Source organism: Heterocephalus glaber, unplaced genomic scaffold (genome assembly GCF_053883595.1).
Source record: "Heterocephalus glaber isolate CG9 unplaced genomic scaffold, H.glaber_assembly_v1.0 deba00001058, whole genome shotgun sequence".
In the NCBI taxonomy this organism is placed as follows: domain Eukaryota; kingdom Metazoa; phylum Chordata; class Mammalia; order Rodentia; family Bathyergidae; genus Heterocephalus; species Heterocephalus glaber.
In genome coordinates, this window is record NW_028258184.1 from 1211677 (window position 1) to 1238320 (window position 26644).

Here is a 26644-nt window from a genome sequence, read left to right on the forward strand (position 1 = left end):
TTCAGAATTTCTTCCTAATACATTACAATGTTCATAAGAACATGTCTTTTAAGACAACAAAAACTAAAAATCACATTATAAATCTAATCTTTATTTATGACCTCAAAACCAAAACTTTCCTTTTTTGTTCACATTCTTGATCTTCTATCTCTTCCACACATTTACATTAAACTTGCATTTGTTTTATAACTCCCCTTAAATTTCACAGTCTTAGTCCATGATCCATCCACAAATTGTCTCTTTCCATAGTTTCTATTTTAAGCTAGTATGTAAGTTTAGTGATTTTATTGAGCTTCAGGCCTCTTCTCTTTTCTAATCTTTACCCCTGACATTAGTTTATAACAGATGAAAACCTATTTTATGCTGGTCAGTAAAAGCAGACATTCTGCAAAATTCTTTGCGTATTAAAAAACTGCCTATTTGACTTGTGGAAAAGATAATTACAGACAAAAACAAGAAAACATACTATACTTTTTAAAAATACTACAATACAATTATTTTGAAATTTTTATATAATTAAATAGGTGTTAAGGAAACCATAAACGTAAAGTTTGAATTTAAGGAAATCAAAAATCTGATCATGAGGGTCTTGTTTTTCTTGGTAATTAATTTTTATCTGGCCAGTAGACAAGGGAGACCACTGAAATGTTAAGTAGAGGAATAACCTCATTGCATGTGGATTTTTGGATCCACTTTGCAGGAATGGTTTGAAGAGGAAAACCTCAAAGGAGTCTGAACATTTAATGATTATTCCACTACTTTTGGAAAGAGATTGTACAAGCCTGAAGACAACAGAAATGAGATTGAAAAGACAGGAATAAGTGATAAAATGTACAGAACAGAATGGAAAAAACAAACTGCAGCTGCTTAGTCAACAGAGGTTAATGAGTATTAAGACAGAAGGAATTTCATCCGCGTCTAAGTTCACTAATTCCATTTTCCAAGTGAATCATAATTCTAATCACAGAGGTAGCAAATATACATCAAAGATCCTAACATTAAGAATGTGAGGTAATGATTCTAATCTCTGGTCTACTGAGTTTGTTTCATCTATGTGGATACAGCACACAAAGTATCCAGAAACCCGATGAAATATGTAGCTTCTGCGACGGCATCTGGTTTCTCTGCCTGCTGGTATTCATGACCTTTTGTGATTTCTGCTCTTGGTAGGCAAGACTTAGGGACCTATGTCTGTAACACAGAACACTACGGAAATAGTGGTATATTAGTTTCCTGATGTTGGCAAAACAAAGAACCACAATTACCATTGAGTAGCTTCAGAGAACAGAAATTTATTCTCTCAAAGTTCTGGAAGCTACAAGTCTGAAATCAGGATGTTGAAAAGGCCACACTTCCTCAGTAAACTACAGGGAGATTTTGTTCCTGAGTCTTCCAGAGTCTGGTGGCTCTTCTATGATTTGTGGGTGCATCACACAAGCTGAAGAGAAATAGATGTCTCTAACTGTATCTTCGCATGCTCCTCTCCTCCCCTGTGTGTGTGTGTTTAAAGATGCATATCAATGAATTCAAGGTTTACCTCATTAATCCAGGATGAGCACATCTAATGATCTTTAGTTCTGTGAGCTTCCAAATAATTTCACATTCATAAGTACTAAGGATTCAGACCTCAATACAAAACATTAATTGATATTCTCAACAAATATTTTGTTAGAAAAGTAATAAAGAAGGCTGGAGGTATAGTTCAGTGGTACAGCACTTGTTTTGCATGTGTGAAGCTATACGTTTAATTCTTAGTACCAAAAGTAAATAAATTAACAATAATAGCAATAAAGAAAATCAACAAATAATCATATAACGTCACAACAGTTTGCCTTAAAAGGAAAAAGCAGCAAAGCAATACAATGATATAGAACTGAAGGGTCTCAGAAGTTACTTTTAAAAAATAGGTTTTTGGTCCTATTTCAATTTTATTTTATTTTAGGGGTTTTATCATTTTTATAATAAAATTACATTTTAATACTCAGTAAAAGTAAAAGCATTCGTAGGGTTTCAAATAATTCTTTGGAAATGATGGGAAGTATATCACCAGTCATTTATTCTTACCTGAATATGCCCAAATACAGCTGACTGAATCTACCCAGACAACTACACAGCTTCAATCATAGGGGTGCCATCAGAACTCTCCTTCTTTCACTTTCTCCCCTGTGAATATGAAACGGAATCACATATAACTAAAAATAAAATTACAGTTGGACTTAGTAGACAAAACAATTGCATTTACGTATAATTCAGAGATTAGAAAGCATCTCCTAAAGTTCTAGTTTTATTCCTTGTGAAAGCTGAAAAAAGTATCACATAGTAAGAAAGCAATAATGTGTAATTTTTCTAAAAAAGGAAAGTTACAGAGTGCTAGACAATGGCAAAGAGCAGAACTGTTAGATGATGAATTACCTATTTTAACTTCTAGATATGTTACTACAGGAAGACAGCCACAGCTGATCGACAAGGCGTGCCTTGATCCTGCAGCAGTACTGGTAGCTCAGCTCTCTCTCCCCTATAGCTAAGTAGACCAGGAAAGCTCACACCCTGCTCTGATGACTAAGAAGGTGGAAAGGAATGGTACCAGAAAGCAGAGATTCACTTTCTTTCTCACTCTACTTCGATTGCTATGTAAAGCATTGAGACACCTTGCCCTGCTCCTTATCATGCTGTAACTAGAACAGACACATCAACTGGTTAAGACCTAAATCTTTTATCCCGACGGAAAAAATTTAAAAGTCTTTCCTAGCAGACACAACAGCATGAATTCTCTTCCTTTAATTCAATCATTTCAAAGGTACTTTGGACACAAATTCAATAGAAGCAGAAAACTTCATAGGATAGTATCTCTTCCTGCCAAATCACCAAACAGAAAGGAGAAAACTAGAAAAGCTGTGTTAGCACACACTTGTCATCCCAGCTACTCAAGAGGCTGAGGCAGGAAGACTGCAAGTTGGAGGCTATCCGAGGTAACTTATCAAGACTCTGTCTCAAAAAATGAAATTAATAAAAAAGGCTGGGATGTCCCTCAGTGTAGTGTCCTTGCCCGGCATACATGAGGCCGTGGGTCTAATCCTCAGTATTGGGAGGTGGAGGTGAGGGGCATCGTTCTGGCCTCCCACAACTTTGATACAAACACCTTGACACAGATATTAGTAATGGCAGAACTATATTTTTACTTTCATCGAAATAGATGTCAAACATTATTGTTATGTATGTGTTTGCATCTAATCCATTTGAATTCCAAAAACTATCTTTTCCCATCTTAGGCACAATCATTTTTAGAAGCTTTTAATCTATTTGTTCACTTTTCCTTTTCAGTTTTCTAACATAACTCTAGAAAGGAATTAATACAGAAAAGAAGGGGCAAAGAAAGAAGGGATGGAAGGAGGGAAAAAAGGAGGAAAGGGAGGGAGGGATGAATGTTAGTTTAGGTTACAAAGGGAGAAATCTGGAGGTAATATTTCAAGCACAAGATGTTCTTCTGGGAGATGATCATTGGAACCACCAGTAGGAAAAGAAGTGAGACTCGTAGTGTAAGGCCTTGTACTAATAGACAGTATTATCAGGCAACTGCTGGCAATTGAAGTGTAATGTGGATCAGCAAATCTGACATCCAAAGTAGAATATACTGCTGGTGCTATTTCCCTGGAAAAATGACAGAGCAGGGTATTTACACACCAACTCTCATTTCTCAGCAGCTGAGTGCTGCTCCCGGGGGCATTAACTGCCTGAGATTTGCAGCCTGCTTTCTTTGACAAAGTTGTCATTGGAGAATACCTTAGGTAAAGAAATGCAGGAACTGGCATTTGAAGTTCTACAGTGTGAACTGTAGCACTGAGGGGAAAAGGTCATATATAAGCAGATCACCAACACCATCTGTCATGGAAAAATCTAAATCAAAATATAAGCAGGGCATATTTTAAGGCCACTTACAGAGATTTTACTGATTTTAGGCTGAAGAATATTTGCGTACCCAGGGATGCTCTTGTTTATTAAATCATATGTATTCTCTTACCGATTATGAGCTCTTAGGGAGCATGAATGATACAGCACATTTTATGTTTCCTATAGAGGCAAAGACTGTGCTATTATACACATCCAAGTCTTGAAACAGGTCTGCTGACCCAGGACAAGGAACTTCAAATGTGATGCATGGCAAAAACTGGAAAACCCTATCATGATTCCCAAAGATTTTTTAATGGACCATGTTTTTCTCCTTTATTTGTCTCAGGCAAGAGAAAAGAAAATATGGAGGTAAAAGCAGTTCTTCTTTAGGGTAAGAGTTATTTCCCTATGTATATTGTGGCAAATACTGATTTTACACAGAAAATTGGAGAGAAATTCTCCAAGAAATTTTCCTTAGAATGATCAGTTCAATTTAACATTCCCAGAGCTTTCATCTTGACCTCAGCATGACTAAAACAGTCTTGCTGCAGGAAATATTTTTCTAAATGAGAATATTTTATGCAATGTGACAGAATAAAGAACAGTGTAAAAATATCCACATTTTTTCAAAACAGGAACAAACTCACTCCTATCTCTGCCTTTCTTCTCACAGGAAAATGTCACAGACTGAATTGGATCTACTATTCCATGCCTGGTATGATTAGGCTTGTTCATAGAAAGAATTTTGAATAATCTTGCAAAAAATGAGACTGACTTATGAACTGCTCCTTTGAAAAAAATTTTTTTTTTTGGTACCAGGGATTGAACTCAGGTCCTTGTGCTTGGCGCAGCAGGCAGTGAAACCACTGAGCTAAATCCCCGGGCCCTTTGAAAATATTTTAAAGTATAAAATCTTGATGTCCAATGTAAATCACTCTCAAAATTTTACTATGAACATAATATATTCCATGTGGTACTGTTTTACCACCATTTTTTTGTAATTCCCGTGCTGGAAGAGGTATAGAAAATTAGCTGGAGACAACCACTGCTTTACCCAAGCATTTTTTGCAACAATACTCACTAAGGAAAACAGAATTGCAACGTGACTACTTTTGTCAATTTGTCAGTGTAACACTTTTATCTTTTCAATGTTCCATATACAATAACACCAAACTAAACTAACAAACCAGTCCAAAGGGTATTGCCACTTGTCATCAGCTGACAGAGACCATCATTATCATAATAAAAGGTTTTCAAAATCATTTTTTCTTTTTTACTTAGGTTCAAGAACCTAATATTTCAATTTAATTTGTAAATTGTTGTAAAAAAGTCTACCTACAGACGTATTGCCAACAGATTCTCAAACTCAGAAGTATACAAAATTAGATCTTTGCCTCTAATTTTTTCTTCTTTCCTTTTTCCCTTTTTTGCATTTTTCTCTGAGTGTGTCCTATTACTTCAGACTTTTAGTAACCAAATAATACAATCTTCACTCTTAATTGCTCAAGCTAGAAATGTGGCATTAACCCTCATCTCCCTCACCACCAACTTGCAGTTAAATCAGAGTAAATTCAATGCTACTTAACACCACAAATTCCATTTTGTTTCCTCCCCGTTTATCCCACACCCAGACATCTTCCGCAGCCCTGACTTCCCTAATAAGGCAGCTAACCGTATCTCCCTTTGGACAAAGTACAAAGCCCTCAGTAAGTCTTTAAAATGTATTCTCAAATGTTTTCACCATAGTCTTCTAGGCAAAGGTGAACACAGTGACTTAGAATGATTGTCCTGAACAACTCAGGGCAATCAGTCCTGTACATTCCAGTCTTCTCAGGAAGAGTACGGGTGGCACACACATCACCACAACTACACCCCTACCCTGCAAGGAGGTACCCTGGAAAAGCAATTAGTTCATAAATCAACATCCACTAAACATCTATGGAATGCCTAACTGTATTCGTCAGTATGAGAAGAAAATAAGTCTATGTTGACTTTTGCCTTTGTCAGTGTAGTAATGACTATGAACATGGCAAGGCTGGGCACTGCAGAAATACACAGAAGGTTCAGGTAAATGTTCTTGAAAGAGATGGAGCCTGAGAACCTTCAGTTAGAAACTGTCCAGTGGGGAAGTTGGGAAAGGCCTTAGCTGAAGAAAGAACATGGCAACAAAAAGCTAGGGAATGAGAAACAACATGGCCACTTTCAGGACGGGCAAACAGCAGTGACAGGGGAGACCACCTCAAGAGTTTGTGGTGTTAGGTAGAACTGGATTTATCTGATTTATCTGCATGCAGGTGGTGAAGGAAGTAAGGGTTAATGCCAGACTTCTGGCTTGAGCAATTAGAGTGAAGACTGCATTATTTGCTTTCTCGAGAAGGCTTGTGGCTGTGAAAAGTGGATTCACACTTAAATCACAAGAAAAGTACTATTTTCTTGTCAAATTCTTTCTATTAAAATCTAAATCTGTGTACATTTGAGATACACTTTTGAAGCATGACTTTTAATGGCTGTAAATGTTTCCATTAATATCATTTCATAATTAGAGGGAACACTAGAATATAGTGGCTAAAATCTCAGTTTCTGGAGTTAACAGCTCAAGGTCCTGATCATGACTCCATCCATACCTGCTGGTGATTTTGACATGTTATTTAAATTCTCTGAGCCACTCATTACCAAAGTTGTTAAAAGAATTTTATTGAATTAATGCTCACATTTTTATCTAGCATGTTTTATAGATTTAATGAGCTTTAATCCCTTGTGTCTTTGTTTTTCTTTTTTGAGACAAAATCTCACTGTGTAATTCAGGTTGGTTCTGAACTCACTATGTAGCCCAGGCTGACCTCACACTTAGGGCAACCCTCCTGCCTCAGCTTCCTGAGTGCTGGGATTATAAGAGTGTGCCACCATGCCCAGCAATACTTCGTGCCTTATCATAAAACACCACAAATACAGATTTTGGCTGTGAAACTTGTAGGAACAGAATTTTTATCTAATAATTCCCCATCATTTTCTGATTCCCCATGAATCAGTGGTTGACCCTTTAATCAAAAGTTAGGCTAGAAAGCATTCAATAACCTGGATTACATAAAAAGTCATTAGTTGATGCATCTACTCCTATGCAGTTTAATTTTTCTCATGAGAATATCCATAAAGTGTGTAACACATGTAAAGACAAATTTCGAGGAGCTGCAATTCAGTCTTCGTTTTCCTGCTTACTGGTGGGAGGGTGGAGAGCAGAAGCTTTATTAATCTTTGTCTTTATTCTAAACTAGTTGTAATTACACTGTAATTGGTTACCATTTATTCTGAATTACAAAAACACTTCAACACAATCGGAAATATATTTTACATCAATATAATCCAGTACAAAAAGTACTGGTTTTGAAGTAATCTGTATTTTGAAATTTTTATGCTTCTGTGAGATATAATATAGCCTTTCATCAAATTTTGGTTCAGGTATTATTATGTGAATTACACCTTCACTTCTGTTGAAGATAGCAGAGATGCATGTGTTAAAATGTAGATCAACAGATTTAGGAGAGATATGAATTATTTCATAAAGCTGACATGCAATATGTGATGTGGAACATTTTCTCATTTTAAAATTACACAAAGTAAATGATATCTCTTCAATACTAGTCAATTAATATTATAAATTACAATGCAAACCAATTAAAAACTTTTGATTCTTGAATAGAATTATTCTAACTCTAAAAGCTACTTTCTTACTTCTTTGAAGCTCTGCACAAGAACAATGGCTAAGTAAATCTGTGTCCTACCAACTGGTCACAGAAGTTCCTGGAGTAATTATGCACTTCAACACCTGGACCTTTAACAGCTTTTCAATGCCTACAGATTCAATATCTGCTAGATGATACCTGAGTGGCCTATTTAAAAATGAGCATGAATTGTTAGTACTTACAGAGCTAGAAACACAACTAACTTTATAAGAATTTTATAACAGCTATGGGGGTCTACAATTTTACAATTTAATTTGAAGACTGAATTCTCATATATATGACAGCAAAACAAAACATCATAAAGTATTAGAAAGTTCTCCCCAAATATCACTTTTAAATGAATAAAAGTTTTTCTTGAGGAAGTTCATTTTTCACCATTGCTGCTTTATAGAAATGCTATGACTATTTTTCTTTTCTCTTAAATTGATTCAAATATGTTATACTATGTAAACATCCACTGGTCCCCGAAGATACCTGATTTTAGAATTTTCTTCTCCATTTTCCCCCTCTCTGCAAGCACTCCATCCCAAATCAAACAGAATTCAATGAACTATAACCAATGGAGAAATTAGGATGCAAGCCATGTATTATATATTTGAATCATTTCCTTTGCCACCCTCATAAGATGTAGCAAATCTAAAGTGAATACACAAAATGACCATAAGGGACCACTGTTCTATTTACCAAACTGTGAACCTCTTTCTGGTCAGCCTTTTCTCACATTTTCCTCATTGAAAGGAACTTCTTCTACCTTAACAAAACTTTAACTTTTTCAATTATTCCATGATACAAGAAGATAGTTCCTTATCTGTGAGCAATGATGACTGTAATCATTTCATTTAAGTCTCATCTCCCAAAATCCAGTGATACAGTTTAGAGTAGATACAGCTATCCTTTTCTTTTTTTCTTTTTATTTTTTTGATACTGGGGATTGAACTCGGGTCCTCGTGCTTGCTCAGCAGGCGGCAAAACCACTGAGCTAAATCCCCAGCCCCAGCTATCCTTTTCTTTAGTCAGACTTATCAGAAGAATAAAGAGTGCTATAAATGTCAGTATAATAAGATGTTTAATTTCACCTGACAATTAAGTGGAAGTTTTGTCAAAATAACCTATAGGATACTTGGACTTGATTCCAATAATGTCTATCCTCTTCTCTCCTGTGAATATACTTCAAAAGAATTCACATTCAACAGCATGTTACCAGCTGCAAAAGATATGTTTCAGAAAAAATATAGCTTGTGCTGAAAAGGTAAAATTTACATCCAAAATTTCCCTTTTCCAGCAAATCATATCAGACTCTACATTTGTATGTAAACTTTCACTAAGACCTTTCAATATTGAGCTATAAAAAATAGATCATCTGCTACCGAGTGTGTCTAATATCCAAGCTGTGAGTAGTTTAAAAAAGTAAATAAGGAAAGAGCAATCTCCCCAGTTCTCTGAATCTATTCATTAAGGGGAAAAACTAGCACTAACCATGGGAAATCACACCCGGGAAAACTCATTACTAGATGAAACTGGGTAAAATGGTCTCCATCACTTTTTTGTGCATGAAAACACTTAAATCAGAACAATACACAGTGCAGATAATAAGGACAATACTGCCCAGAGCATATCATTTTTATATTTTGTTGCAACCATTTACATTGAAAAAAGTGAAATAAAAGGACAAATTCTTCCAGTCTCGCTGTCTGAAGTACAGCAACTTCAATGACTTAGCATTCATCTCTCTTTACTAAATATGACTAGAAGCTGTATCAATAGATTATAATAATCAATTATGTAATCTTCAAGATTGCTCGCTCTTCATCTTCTCCCGGTTTTATTCATCCAATGAACACTTCCTGAACACCTTCCCTAGGGGTGGCCTTGTACTGCAGAGTAGGAATGCAGACGGAGAAATTTAGCTTCTTATCTAGTAGAGCAGACATACATGTAAATAAGTTATAACAATAATTTTTACAATACTAAAATGGATGTTAGTCTATTAAGAGCTTGCGTCTAACTTAATTCTTAACTCCTAAGTAACGAACGCTCTGTACAAACTAAGTCAGCCTCTGACGATGATGAATTTGTAAGGTGCTTTTCACTTTTCAAAATATTTTCACTGATCTAATGACATTTTATTTTCAAAACAATCCTGTCCTATATGAAGAGTTGCATTTTCCTCCTTTTACCAAAGACACAATCAATATTAAAAGAATATTGTAACTTTATCTCCTTTTTACAAGTAGAGGATAGCATGCATGCCTGGTTTACATGCTGAAATCCTATCATTTGATTTCACTCTTCCTGTATGTGAACTTTTAATGAGTTACTAATAGTACTAAAAAGGAAATCTCTTACCCACTGTATGGAAAGTATAGTCTTACAGGAAAACTATTCCATTCTATGAATTGTTGTCAAGAGAAATAATGCATTATTATTTTTTCTATTAATACCTGCCAAGAATATCTGCTACAGTAGAAAACAGACCCACTATGAAGTTTGAAAGAATGCAGCAGATGCTTGTACAAATGAACAGAAACTGTTGCCTCATCAAGAAAACTGTAGAATTCAAACTACTTACATTTTGTCAGCTGTATTACAAGCATGGCAACCACAGCTTTATCGTATGTCCAAATTAGACAAAAAAAATTACATCACTTTCTTTGTAGCTGGTACATAGTAAATGCCCGATAGATGTTTGGGAAGGATTTGGATGAGAAAAGCAAAGGAGAAAAATCTTATCAATCGGTCATAAGCTCTATCTTGCCAAAAATCAAACAACAAATAAGGAACACACATACATGACAGTTACACAGAAATGACACATACACTATTTGAAAGATAAATTCACCTGACATTTTAAAAAACTCTGTACTTTTAGCCAATACTACATGACATAATTCTCCAGTTTCTGCTCAAGGACTTCACAGTAAAGCAGTTACTTAAGATACAGAAAACACTCTGAGATGCAATCTTTAAGACTTTTTGAAACTGAAAAGACTTTACATACTTACGGATGCCAACATTATCAAGTAAGTTTAAATTCTCGTAAAGTTGTCTATGTATTTTCAAGTGTTATCTATGGGTTAAAGTACCCATCAACTAATGAATAAAAATTAAATAAGAAGGAAAATTTGTGAATTAAATGAGGTCATGCATAAAATACTCAATTAGATCCAAAGAAAGCATCAAAACTACATGGGCAACAGCTCCATTCACTGATGGCTTCACTCAAAGCAGAAATCAATGAAAGGCCAGTTATGAGCAGTTCCCTGATCCAGACACTACAGATCCTCCAAAAACTGCACTCTGCATACCAAAGAGATTTCTCACTGCTCTCCAGCTGGCCAGCTGTGTGCCTGGAGGATGCCTGCCACCACTCCAATAAATCCATCAGTGTCCTACCCTCATGCTCCTGCCGGCAGAGTAGCCCTACTCGAGGCACTAAGCATAAGAGACCAGAACGAGCCCCTGGACCAAGACTACATCATCTGCAGCTTACATGGGAAGCTGCTCCCCACATGAACACAAGCTCTGCTTAAGCAAAACTAAGACTTAGTTACCCTAGATGCTCAATCAGTCTGTTCGTAGCTAGAACAGAAAACAAAACACACGCAGAGAGAAAAATGTGTTCCATGTGTTAGGAGGCAGGAAAAGTCATGAAAAATAATCATGAGTGATGAAAAATAATCATGAGTGATCAGAAACTGACCCAGAGTAACCAAGTGGAGAAACACAATCTGAAAGAAAGTATTTTTACCAACAGAAAAAGCAAGACAAAAGGGAGCTGTAGCTCTCCCATACCTTAGAGAAGAAACTCTGGCACTAGGAGGCAGAGGGAATCTGCTCAGAGCTCCACTGGTTGCTTTTCCTTTCTGAATATCATTCCCTTTTCTGAGTTCTCCTAAAGACTAGACTGCTGGCGGGAACTCCTGTCTTCTTCAGCTTGAACTTAGCCTTGCTGAGGTAACTGGAGTGAGTCTTTTCCCTTGCAACCCAAAGAACTTAACATCCTCTCTTCTAAAAACAACAGTGAAAACTTCATCATACACAATTCTGTATTTTATATTTACTCCAGCCAATTATTACTCTCAAAGAACTATACCACTCCAATGAAAAGAAAAGAAAGCCACAGAAATCTGTTACATATCTCAAAGTCACTAAAAAAAACACTATAGTATCCAAAAAAGAAAAGATGCTCTTCACCCATGTATCTGTTCTTCTCTACCTAATTCAAAAGCAAAAACAATAAACTTATGCTATGATTTCTCTCTTCACAATGAAGCAAACATCTTCCTGTGGCTTTGGTATTTTTTGATAGTTTGAAAACACTACGTGTTATCATGTTTTTATTTACTCAAGACTAAACTAAATGCATTCTTAGACTATATCTGTGCAGCAGAAAAATACATCCTTTCTCAACTTTACGTATTTCCTCAACACTAAGAAGCCCCACACATTTTTCCTAGATTATTCTGAGTTATATGCTAGATTTTATTTTCTCATATCATAAAAACATGAACTACAGAATTTTCCCATACTTACAAAATCAGGTCTTCCCCCTTGGGAGGAAGAAAATAGGAGGGGTAAGGGTAGAGAGAAGGTGGAAAAAGAGAAGAGGCAGAGAGGCAAAGTAGAAAGGAGGTTAAAAAAGTGAGAAAGATTCAAAGAGGAAAGGACAAAAGAGATAAATAGTTTCAAGTATGCACACAGAACATCACCTCTTTCTCATTTCCCAGGGTTCACAGCTGACCGCCCCCCCCACTGCCACCTCAGTTAACACCTTTTAAGGGAAACAAAGCACCAGTGGTGGCAGACCTATGGCACACGTGCTGCAGAGGGCTGCTGGTTATCACTGAAAGCTCTAAAGGGTTCGCCATCACGGACAGGCTTTTCCAGTTCTCATTCACTAAAGTTGTCACTTCTTTATGACGTAAGGATAGCACTCTTAGTTGCAGCCTCCTGCCTGCCTGAAGCCAACCATTCCACTGAGGAAACACAGACACCCACATTCCTAGTTGTGCACCCCATCCGAGGCTTCAGTATGATACCTGTTCCTGAATACCTTGGATCATATCATACTTTTGTCACACTCTACCTCCAGGGACTGAAACTTCACAAATAAATCTTACTCACTGGCATGGGTGAGCCAGGCTACAAAAAGAACACCTATGATAGCCCTGGGTTGCCCCCATATTAAAATACCTCCTGCTTCTCCACTGACGTGCCAGACCCACAAGCTAAAGCACCCTCTTGTTTGTCCCGGAGCTAATCTATTTCCTCCAAAGGGCCTGGAGCCAGCTCACTGGAACCTCAGACCTGATGCTTCTGCGGAACCCAGCCGCGTGTCCTGTGGCTGACAACACCCCATCACCTGTCCTTGTCCCCTGTCATCCTGGCCCATCCACACAGACATGGACAAGGGCCGAGATCAAACTGGAAAGAATATTATTCCACTAATTAAAATGTGTTCGTTCACCACTGTTTGTTGCAAGTCAATGGATATGTCGGTACAGTAGTGCACTATGAACAAAACTATTCCCTGCCTTCACAGAATGTATATATTAATTATCTGAACTCAGAAACTAAAATTTAACTACATATAAAAAGGTAACATCATTGTTCATTTATTACCACAACAAGTAAAAGTATGTGAGCCTGTATCTATTACCTAATGTAAAGGAAGTATCTGGATGTCATCTCAAAAAACAAGACGAAGAGTACACACTCTTTCCTTGCCTGGGGAAAGCACTGGATTTAAGAAATAAACTGTCCTGCAATGCCGTTTATCTTAGTACTTTTGTCGTCCCTGGGACACAATACACAACACCTGCAACTAAAACAGAGAGGTTTGACTCACTGAACCTGTAGAGATTTCAGTCCAGAGCCAGCTGCTCCAAGGCAGGATGGATCACAGGGCAGTGAGCTGCTCACAGTGTGGAGAACAGGAAGCAGAGAGCAGGGAGCAGCAAAGCCCGGGCACGCCCCCAGTTTCTGAGCAGACTCCACCTCCCAACAGCAGGTTAAGGATAAGCCTCATAATCCAATCACCTTGTTAAAGCCCTACCTATAAGTGCACAAGGCTTTGGGGAAACATCTCAATATAAACAGTAACATTTCACTCCAGCCCCAGAAAGATCCATCTGCATCTCTTTATGTAAAATGCATTTAGTCCAGCTCTAAGTTGGCAATGTGCTAATAGTTCCAGCATTGCTGCAAAGTCCAAGTCTAAAGTCTCCCATGAGACTCAAAGCAAATTCTTGGCTGTGAGCCCCTGTGGAAATCAAAACAATAAAGACAAAATTAAATTACAACTACTGACATACAAAGGCATGGGGTAAACATGACCATCCCCAAAAGAAGGAATAGGGCAATAAAAACCAATGGGAAGACCGAAACCCTGCAGGGCAACATTATTTCACATAGTTCCTTGTCCAGCACCTGGAGCAAGATGTGGCAAGCTGAGATCTCCAAAGGGCGTGGCTGCCCACACCCTACAGCAGGACGGGTAGATGGACCCCTCCTGGTTTCTCTCATAAGCTGGCTTTGCCTAATTCTTGTGGTTTTCCTCAGACGTCCCATGCTCCTAGTTTCTCCAACATCCTGGGGTCTCCACTGCACTTTCAGCTTCCCTCTCACAGATTCACACACTAGAAGAGCGCCTGCCCTTCCCCTGCCTGGTCTTCTAGGTTTGCTTTGTTTTTTCTGAAATCTGAGTGGAAGCCTTCCTGCCCCACAACTCTTGTGTTTTAATGCAGGTAAAATCAGTACCACATGGATGATGCCAAGGTCCTCCATCAGCTGGAGCAGTAGGTGAGCCCTTTTGTATCTTGTGGGTGGTTGCAGAGGCCTTTGAGTGCCTAGACGGCTAGGCATGGGAAACTGCATCCTGTGAAAGCAATTCCCTAAGCTGGCTTGCCCTAACAGAGTGCCCTTGGACTCTCTCCTCAAAGCAAAGTCTTTCACTTTTGCAAGCCAAAGAGTGGGTTTTGCTGTTTCCTGACATACACTTCAGCCATTTTTTCCCATCCTCCTGGTGCAACATAGGTGGCTTCTTTTAATGCTAATATCTCAGCAACCAAGCTTTCTTTAACTCAACTCTGCAGGCCCCAACTTTACCTGTGGAGCTTTACCTGTGCAGTTTGCTTTTGATTTTCAATATAAAGCTGGTTAAAGGCTGCCAACAGTACCCATGCCACAGCCTGAATGTTGAACTGCCTTGACATATCTTCCAACAGATTAACTGGGCTGCTGGCCTCAGTCTCCTGTAAAGTCTTAGAACATAAGCAAAATATAGAAAAACTTTCTGTCAGAGCATAATGCACATGGTCTGGAGTCAAACTGCCACTGAAGTTTTTGTTCCCAACTGACACTTCCTGAGTCTGGTCTTTATAGTCTGCATTTCTAAGAGCATTCTCCTTTTCTGAGCTGCCATCAGAATTTCCTATCAAACATGGCTTACGAATTCTAGGGCTGCTTCTCCAGACAGCATCTCCAATGCTTTCCAAGTTCCTCATACGAGCCTGTTCCAATGGCTTCTGAACCACACAGCCCCATAGCATTACATCAACCTCATTTCTGGTACAAGTATCAGTCCTGGGACACAAGTATCACTGGGACACAAAACCCCACACCACAACTAAAAGGAGGCAAGGTTTAATTTTGGCTCACAATTTGTACTGCTGTTAATCCATAGTCGGCTGGCACTATGGCAAAGGCTCATGGCACAGGAGAGCTGCTCATGGCATGAAGACAGAAGTAGAGAGTGAGGGGGGGAGAGGCAGGTAAGGAAATGAATCCTTCCAGGCTCCACCCCAGTGACCCACCTCCTTTGACCAGACCCGACCTCCGAACAAGTTAGCTGTAAATCCCTTGCACGGACTTGGGTGGAACATCTGGATATAAACCCTAACACAGAGGAAGCTAAAGCACAGAGAACAGCCTGTGTATTTGCGGACAGAGAAGAGAAGCAAATGCACTGAAAGAAGGTGATGATGATGATGATGATGATGATGATGATGATGATGATGATGATGATGGAGAGAAAAAAGAGAAGCTCATTCAGATGCAGTAATGGATGCTCAAGTAGTTAGTACAGACACATGTATGGTTAACACTCAGACAAAAGCAAACATAACCTTGTTTTTTTGTCTTGAAATTCCATAAAACATTGTAGCCCTGATCTCTCTAGGGAATATATCTTTGCCTTCTGTGGTGTAAATGTTTTGTTTGTTTTGTTTTTCCTTGCCAAATCCCAGTCACTGTGCAGTATAAAACTTCTAACCCAGGCCCTCCTTCTCTCTTCAGCCTCTCCTTCCGCATCTCCTTCCCCTCTGTCATCTTTGCTTTCTCAGTTGCTCTGGCTGTTGAAAGTGTCGAAGAAATTGGCTCATCTAATGGGTATTCTTCAATGGAGCAGGAGGAATGGATCGCTGGTCTTGATTATTTCTTTCCCTGTTGGACTCTGAGGTTTCCATCATCTGATCTGACCCTAGCATTGGTATGGAATTCACCTATTAAATTAATGTTCTGATTATTTGTTCTCTCTGGGTCTGCCCAGCTCTTTCCTGCAGCACATTAGTGATCTCTAAGAGCCCATACAACAGTCTTTTCATGGTCTTCTGACCTCTCAGGAGCAGTGTTGCTTCTTTTGCCTCATCTTAGCGTGCAGTCTCTGCATGTCCCATAACACAAGCAGTAGATTGCTGGTGGGCCAGCTAGACCTGCTGTGTCCTTCTCAGGCCTGGACTCTGCTGTACCTCCTCCCAAGGCCAGGTGAGGCCCAGGAGAAACTTTCATGTCCTTACCAAACCTTCTTTGATGGCCTTCGCTCTCTGAACTTACTGTTCCTAAACTGCATTCACTCCTGGAAAATTCTTCAGTTTCCAGTCCAGCAAACTTGTAAAAAGATCTAAACCATTATTCATTCAAGAATTACCAACCTCCCTTTAGTAAGTATTGGCAGTCCCCAAGAATTTTATGTCTCCTTATAAACAACTTGACCACCAGGTATATTTTACAATGAAAAATGGCAGAAAGAAAATTCTGCAACATAGGCAAATACATATTTTTTCCTAGCAGGAAAAAGCAGTCATACGACCTGTTCTTAGAAGTTCTCTGAGGTCCTTGGCCTGTCATTTAACTCACTAAAAAAGCCCCTGGCATGGGAAAAGCAGGAAGGCAAATAAAATAGCATCTTCTCAAGATTATTAACTAACCTTCCCAACAGACCCGAAAATAAATTCTAGAACAGCTCTTAATTATTAAAGGAAGACTGGGGAATATATGTCTACATGGAGTTACAGACCAGCACACAGCTGGTGAGGCAGGGGTTCCTAGGCAATATTTCTAGCCAGCTGCCTATCATTAGAAGCAGTTGTTTTGCCAATGAAAATATTCCTAGTATGTCTTGTGCTAATTAAACCATGGTGAAGAGATGCTGTCAACAGTAATTTTTGAAACCTTGTCCCAGCTACCTTTGGAACTTGAATCACAGGCTGGAGTCCTTTGACAATGATATAAACACTCTATAAGTGGCGATCAAAATCAATTGACATGAAGTACACACATGCGCACTATCCTAGAGATTGAGCATTCCAAATTAGCGAGATTTCACTAGAACTCTAATGTGGATGCTGAGGGCCTAGCATCAGGTTGAACACACCGCTTTACAATTAAAAACCTTCACTTTCTGGGCTGGGGATTTAGCTCAGTGGTTCTACCGCCAGCCTCACAAGTGCAAGGTCCCAAGTTCAATCCCCAGTACCAAAAAAAAAACCCTTCACTTTCTAATGCGAATTCTCTCCAAAGGCATCCCTGCTCAATCATAACCTTGAGAAGAAATCCAAGTTTCAGGGAATCAGCAAGCAATTTCAGCGGCTCCCCCCACCATATAACAACACATACAGGCAAGAGGGATTTTTCTGGTACTGATTTGCAAAAGAGCTGTCATTGTGTGAGCACAGGGAGTGGGATGATCAAGTAGGCATCGATAAGAATTGATTTATGTATTCAACTATAATAAATGATTCTCCTGAGCAGAATAGGGGGAGGTCAAGTAGCTCTAAAGAAGACAGATGATAAAAGAGTAGCAGCATACACTAAGCCCACTGCACAGAAACTGAAGGTTTTTAACGTACCTTTTAAACAATTTCTATTAGGTCTGATACATTCAACAGAACACAATCTATAAAGTTTAATATAACACAAGTACGTGAAGAATGATTAGAGAGATCACTGCCACTAGCTGGCTTCCAAAGCTGCCACAAATTAGACACATCCACATGAGCCCTGATCTTCATCACGGCCACAGCTGCTCTTCTCTTCGCATCTCTCACCTTGCAAATGTTGTCAGCTCTTGGAAAATATCACACATTTCCCTTTCATTCAACTCTACATCCTGTCACCACATCTTGTAGATTTTGTTTTCAAAGAAAGGGCTAGAGTCTGTTTCATCTTCTCCATTCCTACATTCAGACTATCAACCCTGTGCTAGAGTCCTGGAAGAGTTCTCTGTACTGGCAGTTTTCCCCATTTCTTGCTCTACTGGCCCTCAATAATACCTCATAAATAAATGCAAATCTCAACTCTGCCACCAGGATCTTTTAAGACCCCTTGAAATTTTCAGGATGAATTTTACACCTCCACATAATTTTCTCTCTATAAACACCTTAAATTCAATTCTAGTCAAGTACTCTTTGATGAATATCCATTGCTGTCAACAGCTCCCATTCATCATCAGACTCAATTTTCTCAGGAACAACAAAGTTGTTGCAAAGCATCTACAAATCCATATGTATCCTAAATTATCATCTATACGCTAAAATGTCACCCAAAAAGACATAATCATTCAAAGGTATTAAAAATATTCCCTTTAAGGTATCAAAGGCAATTAATTGTGATAATTCCAAATTCTTACAAACACAATTGACTCTCAAAATGTTTTCTGGAAAAAAAAGCAGACAATGCTGCTAATAGAAAAGACATTAAACACTGAGAAAGTTGGGGCCGAGGATTTAGCTCAGTGGTTTCGCTGCCTGCTGCGCAAGGGCAAGGACTGGAGTTCGATCCCAGGTACCAAAAAACAAAACAAACAAAAACATTGAGAAAGGGATAGGTTTTCAAGAAGCTGTCCCAAAGCTCTTGGGAAATCAGGAGAAGAGTTTTCAAATCACTTAGTTATTCCATCCACTTATCTTTACAATCCACCTTTTCTTTTTAATTAGATGGAAGTCATCTATTAGTAGGTATTTTTTTTTCTATATTCTATTCTCCTTTACTCATTGAAAATAAGAGGCAATGAAGCCTCCAAAAGCTTTAATTATTATTTATTTCATGAGAAAAGCTACACTGAAAGGACCAGAGGATATTCTATTCTCTTAGCCAGGATAAACTGCCAGCCTTCTAAATCATATACCAAAGGGGGCAGAGAGAGTAAGTACCCATATCCCCTAATGTCTACAGCATGAAATGAGGAGCACTGCAGTCATTCTCTGTGTAAAGAGGCTTGTAGTCGCCCGTGAATTTAAATTTAATACTTCAGAAGAGCAGCAACAAACCATTAACAGGCTTATCTGTAAGTCCTGTCAGCATTTATAAGGGAATAAACTTCACATCTGTCCATCATCAGAAAGAATCCTAAGTCTTCCACTCTTGCACATAAACATGTGCAGGTGAGTAAGGCCATCATTAATAGTACCACCTGCAGAAATAAAAGTCAGTTCTATATGGGAAACTTAAAATGAATTCTGAGAAATACTAGTTCTATGAAATGTAACAAGTATAATACTGGTATGCACATACTCAAATGTGTTTGAAAAACACTTGGATAAGAAAATTAAACAATTTTAGCTATAGTACTTCACATATTTTTAATATATTAATGTGTATTCTAAAATTCCAAAAGCATGATATGAACATTATGTCTTATTTTATTTCACCAAGAAAAAACTTTCTCATGGAGAGTCTCCAAAGTTTTGTTTGTAGTGCTAGCAGAAAAATAATGAGACCAATGTGGTTTTACAATTAACAATTTATTTCCAGAAAATGAGTCAATTAGAATAACTGAACTCTGGAGTGAAATGCAGAAGGATAGGACAGACAATTAGTCATAGGTACATTAAATCAGGTTCATCAAGATGCCATGAAGCAATTTTTATTTTTAAAAATTGAGTTGACAATACATGCCAGCAGTTACAAAGAACATTCCATCATTAAGAAGGAAACAGAATTAAATTTGGAAGACCAGCAATCATGATATAACTAGATTGTATTCAAAAGCCATTTGAATTAAGAAAAGGTTTTAATGAACACAAATACCATAGTCTCCTGAAAGAATTGTGCCTTCTTTCTAACAGGATAATTATCACCATTTACATCAAAGGCATGGTGAGCACTAAGTTGCTCTCTAAAGCAAATTATTAAGAGCTGCATAAATAAGTGTCAATTTCTCCATTATAGTTTCTTCTCAAAAATTAATCCATAAAAAAAGGAAATGCCTAGATGTGTTTTAGGTGTGAACATATGATAAATCATAATAAACATGAAATGAGAAATATCTGAGGATGTCCTCTCTGGTGATATTCAAGTCACAAGGATCTTTTTATGCAAATAAAATCACACTATTTCCATTCCCAAACACAAAACATTTGATGATTTCTGCAGACCCTTAGATACCTACAGGCCCTACATGAGCTGGCTGTGTGCCTTTTCTCTCCTCTGCCACCTCATTCTAACCACATAAGTCTGCTGGGCCTCACATTGTAATTCCTGCTTTAGGATTATAATATGAGTCATGTTTCTAAATCTTCATCTTTGCTAAGAACCTTTTCACTCCCTGAGATTCTAATCTAAGTAGACTGAGGTCAGAAATAGGCATTAATGTTTCTTGAAAATGACTAGATAGAGGATGTTTGGAACAGAACAAGTGAATAAATGACATAAATGAAGACACTCCCCACCAAAGACATTTACACAGGAAAACATTTTCAATGCTGCACGGAGTATTTGGCATTTAATACCTGGTGGTCAAGATATCTATAATTGTCATCTGCTCATACTTACACAGTGCAATGACATTTTAAAAAGCCAAAGAGCTTTCAATTGATCATTTATTGGAGAAAATAATTATGTTTTCAGGTTTACACCACTATAAAAGAGGATTTGTAGTTCATGATTCCACCAAATAATTAGTCCTCAATTCTTTAGTAACTAAACTATTGATGATATATTAAAATCAAGACTGCTATTTGAACTATTTATTTTTCAATTTTGAAAATCAGAAAACAAAATGAAATATATGTTTCCCACAATAAAATTTCTCACAGGCAGCCTGTGTTTTACTGCCCCATATTAAAATATCCATTTTGTGCCTTGCTATCTTTCAAAAAATGACAGCCAAATGGTTTCCATTTAATCTCCCCCTCCAGCATCTCATCAGAAAAGAATGCTATCAAGGTAGAAGATTCAAACCTTGTGTACATTGTGTACATTCTGATCCAGCCATAAAATAAAAGCTTCACCCTGGCTTAGTCAATATTAATAATTAAATCAATCTTTCTCTTAAGAAATCAGAATACAGATTTCACAGGTGGAAGTAGCTCTTACTGCCAAAGGATTTTCCATTGTACGATGCATCCAAGATTTGATGCCAAAAAAAGTGATAAAAACTTGGAATGCTTCTGCTAGTTTTTGGCTAGTAGAGAAAATTGCAATTTCTTGAAAAATTACTGTTAGAAGAAAACATAAAATTGGCTAATTGGTAATCTTTAAAAGCTGTGGTAAGTAAATATAGGCTATGTGGGTTGTGGCTGAAGATCTCTCTGCCTGAAAATTATTAGCAGTTTAGAATAAAAGTGACACTATTTTGTCTGGAATAAAAGGGAAGTTATTTTTGCAGAATGCACTCTCTTTAGTCATGAGTGACACTGTCTACAAAATTAGGAGCTGAGATCTAAGAATGAGCAAGGGAGAATCATCAGTTAACCAAGGAGGGGCCAACTGCTGGATGTCAATCAATCAGAGACTGGGAGACAGAGAGATAGCAGAGCATATTGCCCCCGGGGAGACAAAATTCTCCCAAGTCAAGACGTTCATGTCCTGTTACAAAACATCAACAAGTTTTCATAATCAAGATATTTTTAAAGCAACTGCAGTCATAAAATATTGAACAAATATACAACTTCTGCCAGTTAGCTGGTCTCTATCCTTCTTCCTAGTCTATTTACTCACCGATTCCTTCCTCTCTGCAAAGACGACTTTGATATATCTCCTTGATCAATTCCTAATTTACCAGTGCAAAAGGAACATCTCAAATTGAGTTCCCTTTTCTAAGTTCTATCACTGTTAATACGTTACAAGGATAAGAGAAATCTCCTAATGCTATGATAAACAATGAGCTATTTTAGGTCTATCGCCTCCCTTCTTTTTACAAAAGCAAAACCTAATAGTAAATTGTCAAAGTTTACACAATTTTTTTACAATGCAACTTGCTCTTCTGTCTGTAACTATAAAGCCATCGTGTCTACTCAAGACAATAAAATATGAATTTTTATGAGCTGAATTTGATCACAGTCTAATTAAAGGATTTGATTTTACGTATTACAGATGCATGAAGAAAGTATAACATTAGGACATGCATTCAACAACCCACTAGATGGATATCTGAGTTAGTTGGTAGCAGATTATGTCAGTGTGTTTTAGTCACTTTCTTCACCTCTGAAACACAATATCCAAGGCTTGCAACCTAAAGGAGGAGGGGTTCATTTTGGCTCACATTTCAGTCCATAGTTGACTGGCTCCAAGGCAGGACAGGATGGCACGGCAGAGGGGTCTGGTGAGGGAGAAGCTGCTCACCTCATGGCATCCAGGGAGCAGAGAGAGTAAAAAGAGGCCCTGGGAAAGAGGCATGCACTTCCAGGCCACGCCTGCAATGACCTACTCCTTCCTACCCAACCCCATGCTTCAGCTACCTTCCAGAGGCCCGGCTCTGAGCGCATGAGGCTCTTGGAGGACATCTAGATACAAATCTTAACACTGTGCTTTGTTTTCAGAGCTGGTGAACACAGTTATGCCACCATTTATTTATCCTTCATAGCACTGTGTTGCACTTACCTCTCTGGAGCCTAAATAATTATCACTTACTACATCTCTTTTGTGCACTACTGTACCTCCAACAGGTAGTACAATATCTGGCACATGCAATCTCAAATGCATCTATTGAAAAAAATTAATACTAAAAAATAAAGAAAGGAGAGCAGAGAGAACCCACACTAGCTTACAGATGATTGGAAATACACATCTGCATATTTATTTTTATTATCCAAATTCAACTTAAAATATTAAATTTATCCATGAAAAACTTTTTTTAACTGAAGGCCTCCCAATTATGTTTTAGAATCCAGTTAAGTGAATTTCCCACTGTACAGTAAAAATGATATACTGATGACTTATAATGTATAAATTACTTATTGTTTTCTGATTAGAAATGGATATTCAATGTTTGTGCTTTGTGCTTTTAATTAAACTAAAGAATTTACAACAGATGTTCTCAAACTCAATTAGTATTTGAAAAAAGCTTATTTTTTGTAATTTTTCTTCATATAAAAATACTATGTCAGTCTTAAATTTTAAACCATGTACATCTTATTTTGACATTATTAAATATATCTAAAAATATTACATTTATATGTACCAAAATGTTTTAAAGAAATACACTATCAAAAAAATAACCATTTAACATATACACACTTTCTTTGTCTTTCTTCCTTTCTTCTTTCCTTTCTTTCTTCTCAGCTTTCTCACCCAGACTATTTTTTAGGCTTCTACGATTATCATTTTTATTTTTTAGATTACCTCAAAATGTTTAATAACCATTATCTCTAATCCTGGTTTTCAATGAAAAATAAGGCAAAGAAGAAGATTTGGTGATGATTCATTTCCCCATTCCATATATTAGCTCCAAATGTTATTATATTTACTATATCGCTGTCTTCCTTTTGTATGAAGCAAGTCTGCCAGGACGATAATAAGCAAGGAGTCATTAGTCTTTCCCCATCAATCAAAATCTAGATTATTAATAGTAAATCTTTTTTAGTTTATCTTTTGCTTCAGTCATAATTATTTTTCTTAATTGTTTCTGTTTTCTTGTCTTTCCCATTGTCATGTTATCATTTTCACCTGTATGTCCCAAGCCATGTCTAAAAAGGGAAAAAATACTACACAGAATGTGGTATTTCCAGTACTGAGTTTCTGTTAACGTTATTTGGAACTTCCTAACACTAAACTATCCAAAACACAATCCAGGAGTTGGAGCTGCCTTAAGAATGGACCCCAAACTGTATCTCAATAAAATGTTCATCAGTGTTTCCAATCAAGGACTTAGAATTTTCAGCTGATTTCACTGAGTAGCCTGAATCATCTACTTTAAAATGGGAAGGTACTAGTCCATTGACTTTATCAACATAAAACTAAAAAGAAACATTAGAATTTCCATGAAACGAAAAAGGATGATTACAGGGTGGAAATGTTGTTCAAGTTACTGAGTAATCAGTGATACTGTTTTATATTCATGATGGTAATTTAATGGTATACACACAAAACTAAAGAGAGTAATTCATCAATGACAGCTGATTGTTAAAATAATTTTACTATATTCCATTTTAAATGGAAAATAAAATTTCTAATTACTTCTTGAAAAGCTTAGCAAAAAAAATTTATCCACTACTAATAAAGAATTTTTAAAGACTTTGTGATTACAGTTGTTTTTCAAATACTACTTGAAATTCTCTATAAAAACAATAGTGTGTTTTTTTTAAAGTTCTTTTAACTTTGAATGGCTTTTTATTTGTATGTGCTTGAATATTATTACATGGATTAAAATTGATTCTTAAAGTCATAAATTAATATCTATATTTTTAAAGTAAATTCATTATTGGGAAGGTAACTTTCCACTACTAGAAACATTATATGGACTCTTTTTAAAGAACATTTTTAGTAGTTTTACAGTGGTACAGAACTATGCAATAAGATCATACAATATTAACAGGTATTTAAAAAGAGCATATCTATAAAAAAAAGAGCAAATCTTTAAAAATTTCATCACTTAAAGCAATTATTGCCCTTATCTGGCCTAGAAAATTATTCATCTGAATCCTGACAAGATCTTCAACCTATTTTCTATTCTCTCTACTAGTATAGGAGAGTTCTGGTGTCCAAGTGGTACACGGGCTATATAAATGTATTCCAACAGGCCCCTAGATTATCTGAATCTGCATGCACTTATTATACATATGAGATGTGACTGAAAAATACAGTGTGTGTCAATTTTAAAAAATTAGTACAGTAAAAAACTTGTTCCCATTAATCCTCCTCAATTTACTCCCTTTGGCTTCAAGCACACTTATCCCATTGTTCTCATCACTTTCTGAAACAGTTTTGGAAGTGTTCTTTTATGAATGTCTTTAGTTGTGCTGGTTCCCTTCATGTCCTGAATCTACTCAAAGTGCGTGGCTGTCATGGTCATTTTGACTGGGGAAGAGCCAGAGGTTGCATGATGCCGGATCTGGTGAATAAGGTCATGAGGACACACTGTAATGTTTTCATGAGCCCTTCTGTTGGCTGGCACTTGGCAGCAGCATTCCCTGTATTTCTGATCATACTTTGTAAGTCACTCATGAAAGAGCAGTTCCAGAACTGCTTCAGAAAGTGGCAAGAACAATGGGATAAGTATTCAAAGTGAGGGGAAATACTTTGAGGGTGATTAATGGCAATATATGTCTTTTACTGTAATAAAATTGTACTTCAATATTCACTATATTTTTCAATCACCCCTTGGATATATGTAATTTTTACCACATACTCAAAAGGACCTATAATCCCACAATATTAGGAATTGCTGTTTAATGCTATTTTACTGTACAAGCTGAGGTGAATTTTTGAGCGCACACACTTATTATTTTCCCTTGTCACTATGAAGTTCTTGCTTCAGTAAACTTAAGTATATCCAGATAAACTTCCTCCCAAGCACTTGTTTCACATAAAGTTTATCTAACATTTTTTTGTTTCACTCCTCAAAGCTGCAGACTTCAATATATGTCTAAGTTTTTCAAGGAATCATCTGTGAAATATAAACCCGAGTTAACTCCTTTTGGCGTTAGAACTTTATGCATAACCACCCCACACACAGACAGCATAGAAAAATTGGTTAAAACGCTTTAAAATATTTCACTTGGCTTTGAATTTAATGCATATAAATGAATATATTGAAAACAAACTCTTAAATACAGTGAGAAAAATACCATATTAAAGTAAAAGGCCCACAATGAAAAAGTCTTCAAGCATACCCTAATGTGCTTCTCTTCCCCTGCGTAGTAATGCACTCTGTAAATGCTATATAAGTACTGCACAGTGCCCCAACTTCTGAGGGTTCTCACGTTTGGCAACAGCAAAAACCTCACTGGTGGCTAACTAGTCTGAGAAAGCCAACAGTAAACAAAACATGGGGCCGGTTTTGAAAGACCAACTTTGACTGGCTATTTTGGCCTGGAAGGAATGTCGGAGGAGGAGCTGATTTTTATCCACATGTACACAAATAAAAAAATAAGACCTATTTTTAATACGATTTTGGCATTTTCTCAGATTTAGAGTGGAAAAAGGATCTTTCACTATTGAATTTTCAGTTGTTTGTACTTCCTTTTTTTGAAAGCAATTTCTTGCCCATTTTTGTTTCTATTCATCGGCCTTTTATGTCAACTTTTTATTCAGTGTTTTAAGGTAGGAGGTGCTGGGAAAGGCTGTCTGTCAAAGGCCCTTTATTATTGATTTCTTCTTTGATGACTTAGCAATACCTGTGATGTTCATTCTTGTGTATCCTTTTAACTTCCACAAATGTATTATTAGAGTTAAGATTCCTGAAGCTTCCTTATTTTCACTTTTATTGCGGTTAAATATGTATAGCATAACATTTATCATCTTAATCATTTTGCTTGTAAGTACAACAGTGTTAAGTATATTCACATTGTTGGGAAGCC

The 26644-nt window shown here is 37.2% G+C and overlaps 1 protein-coding gene across 39 annotated transcripts in view; it reads right to left on the minus strand.

Annotated features, from left to right (window-relative positions):
- Window positions 1-26644, minus strand: part of Gulp1 (GULP PTB domain containing engulfment adaptor 1) — a 271287-nt gene that overhangs the window by 181353 nt on the left and 63290 nt on the right. For 35 of the 39 annotated variants that reach the window (XM_087209608.1, XM_087209602.1, XM_004872306.4 and 32 more), the window contains exon 2: window positions 2065-2163. The exons of the other annotated variants lie outside the window; for them this stretch is intronic. The gene's annotated coding sequence lies outside the window, so the exon portion shown is untranslated. The remainder of the gene's footprint in view (window positions 1-2064; window positions 2164-26644) is intronic. 39 annotated transcript variants of the gene reach the window in all.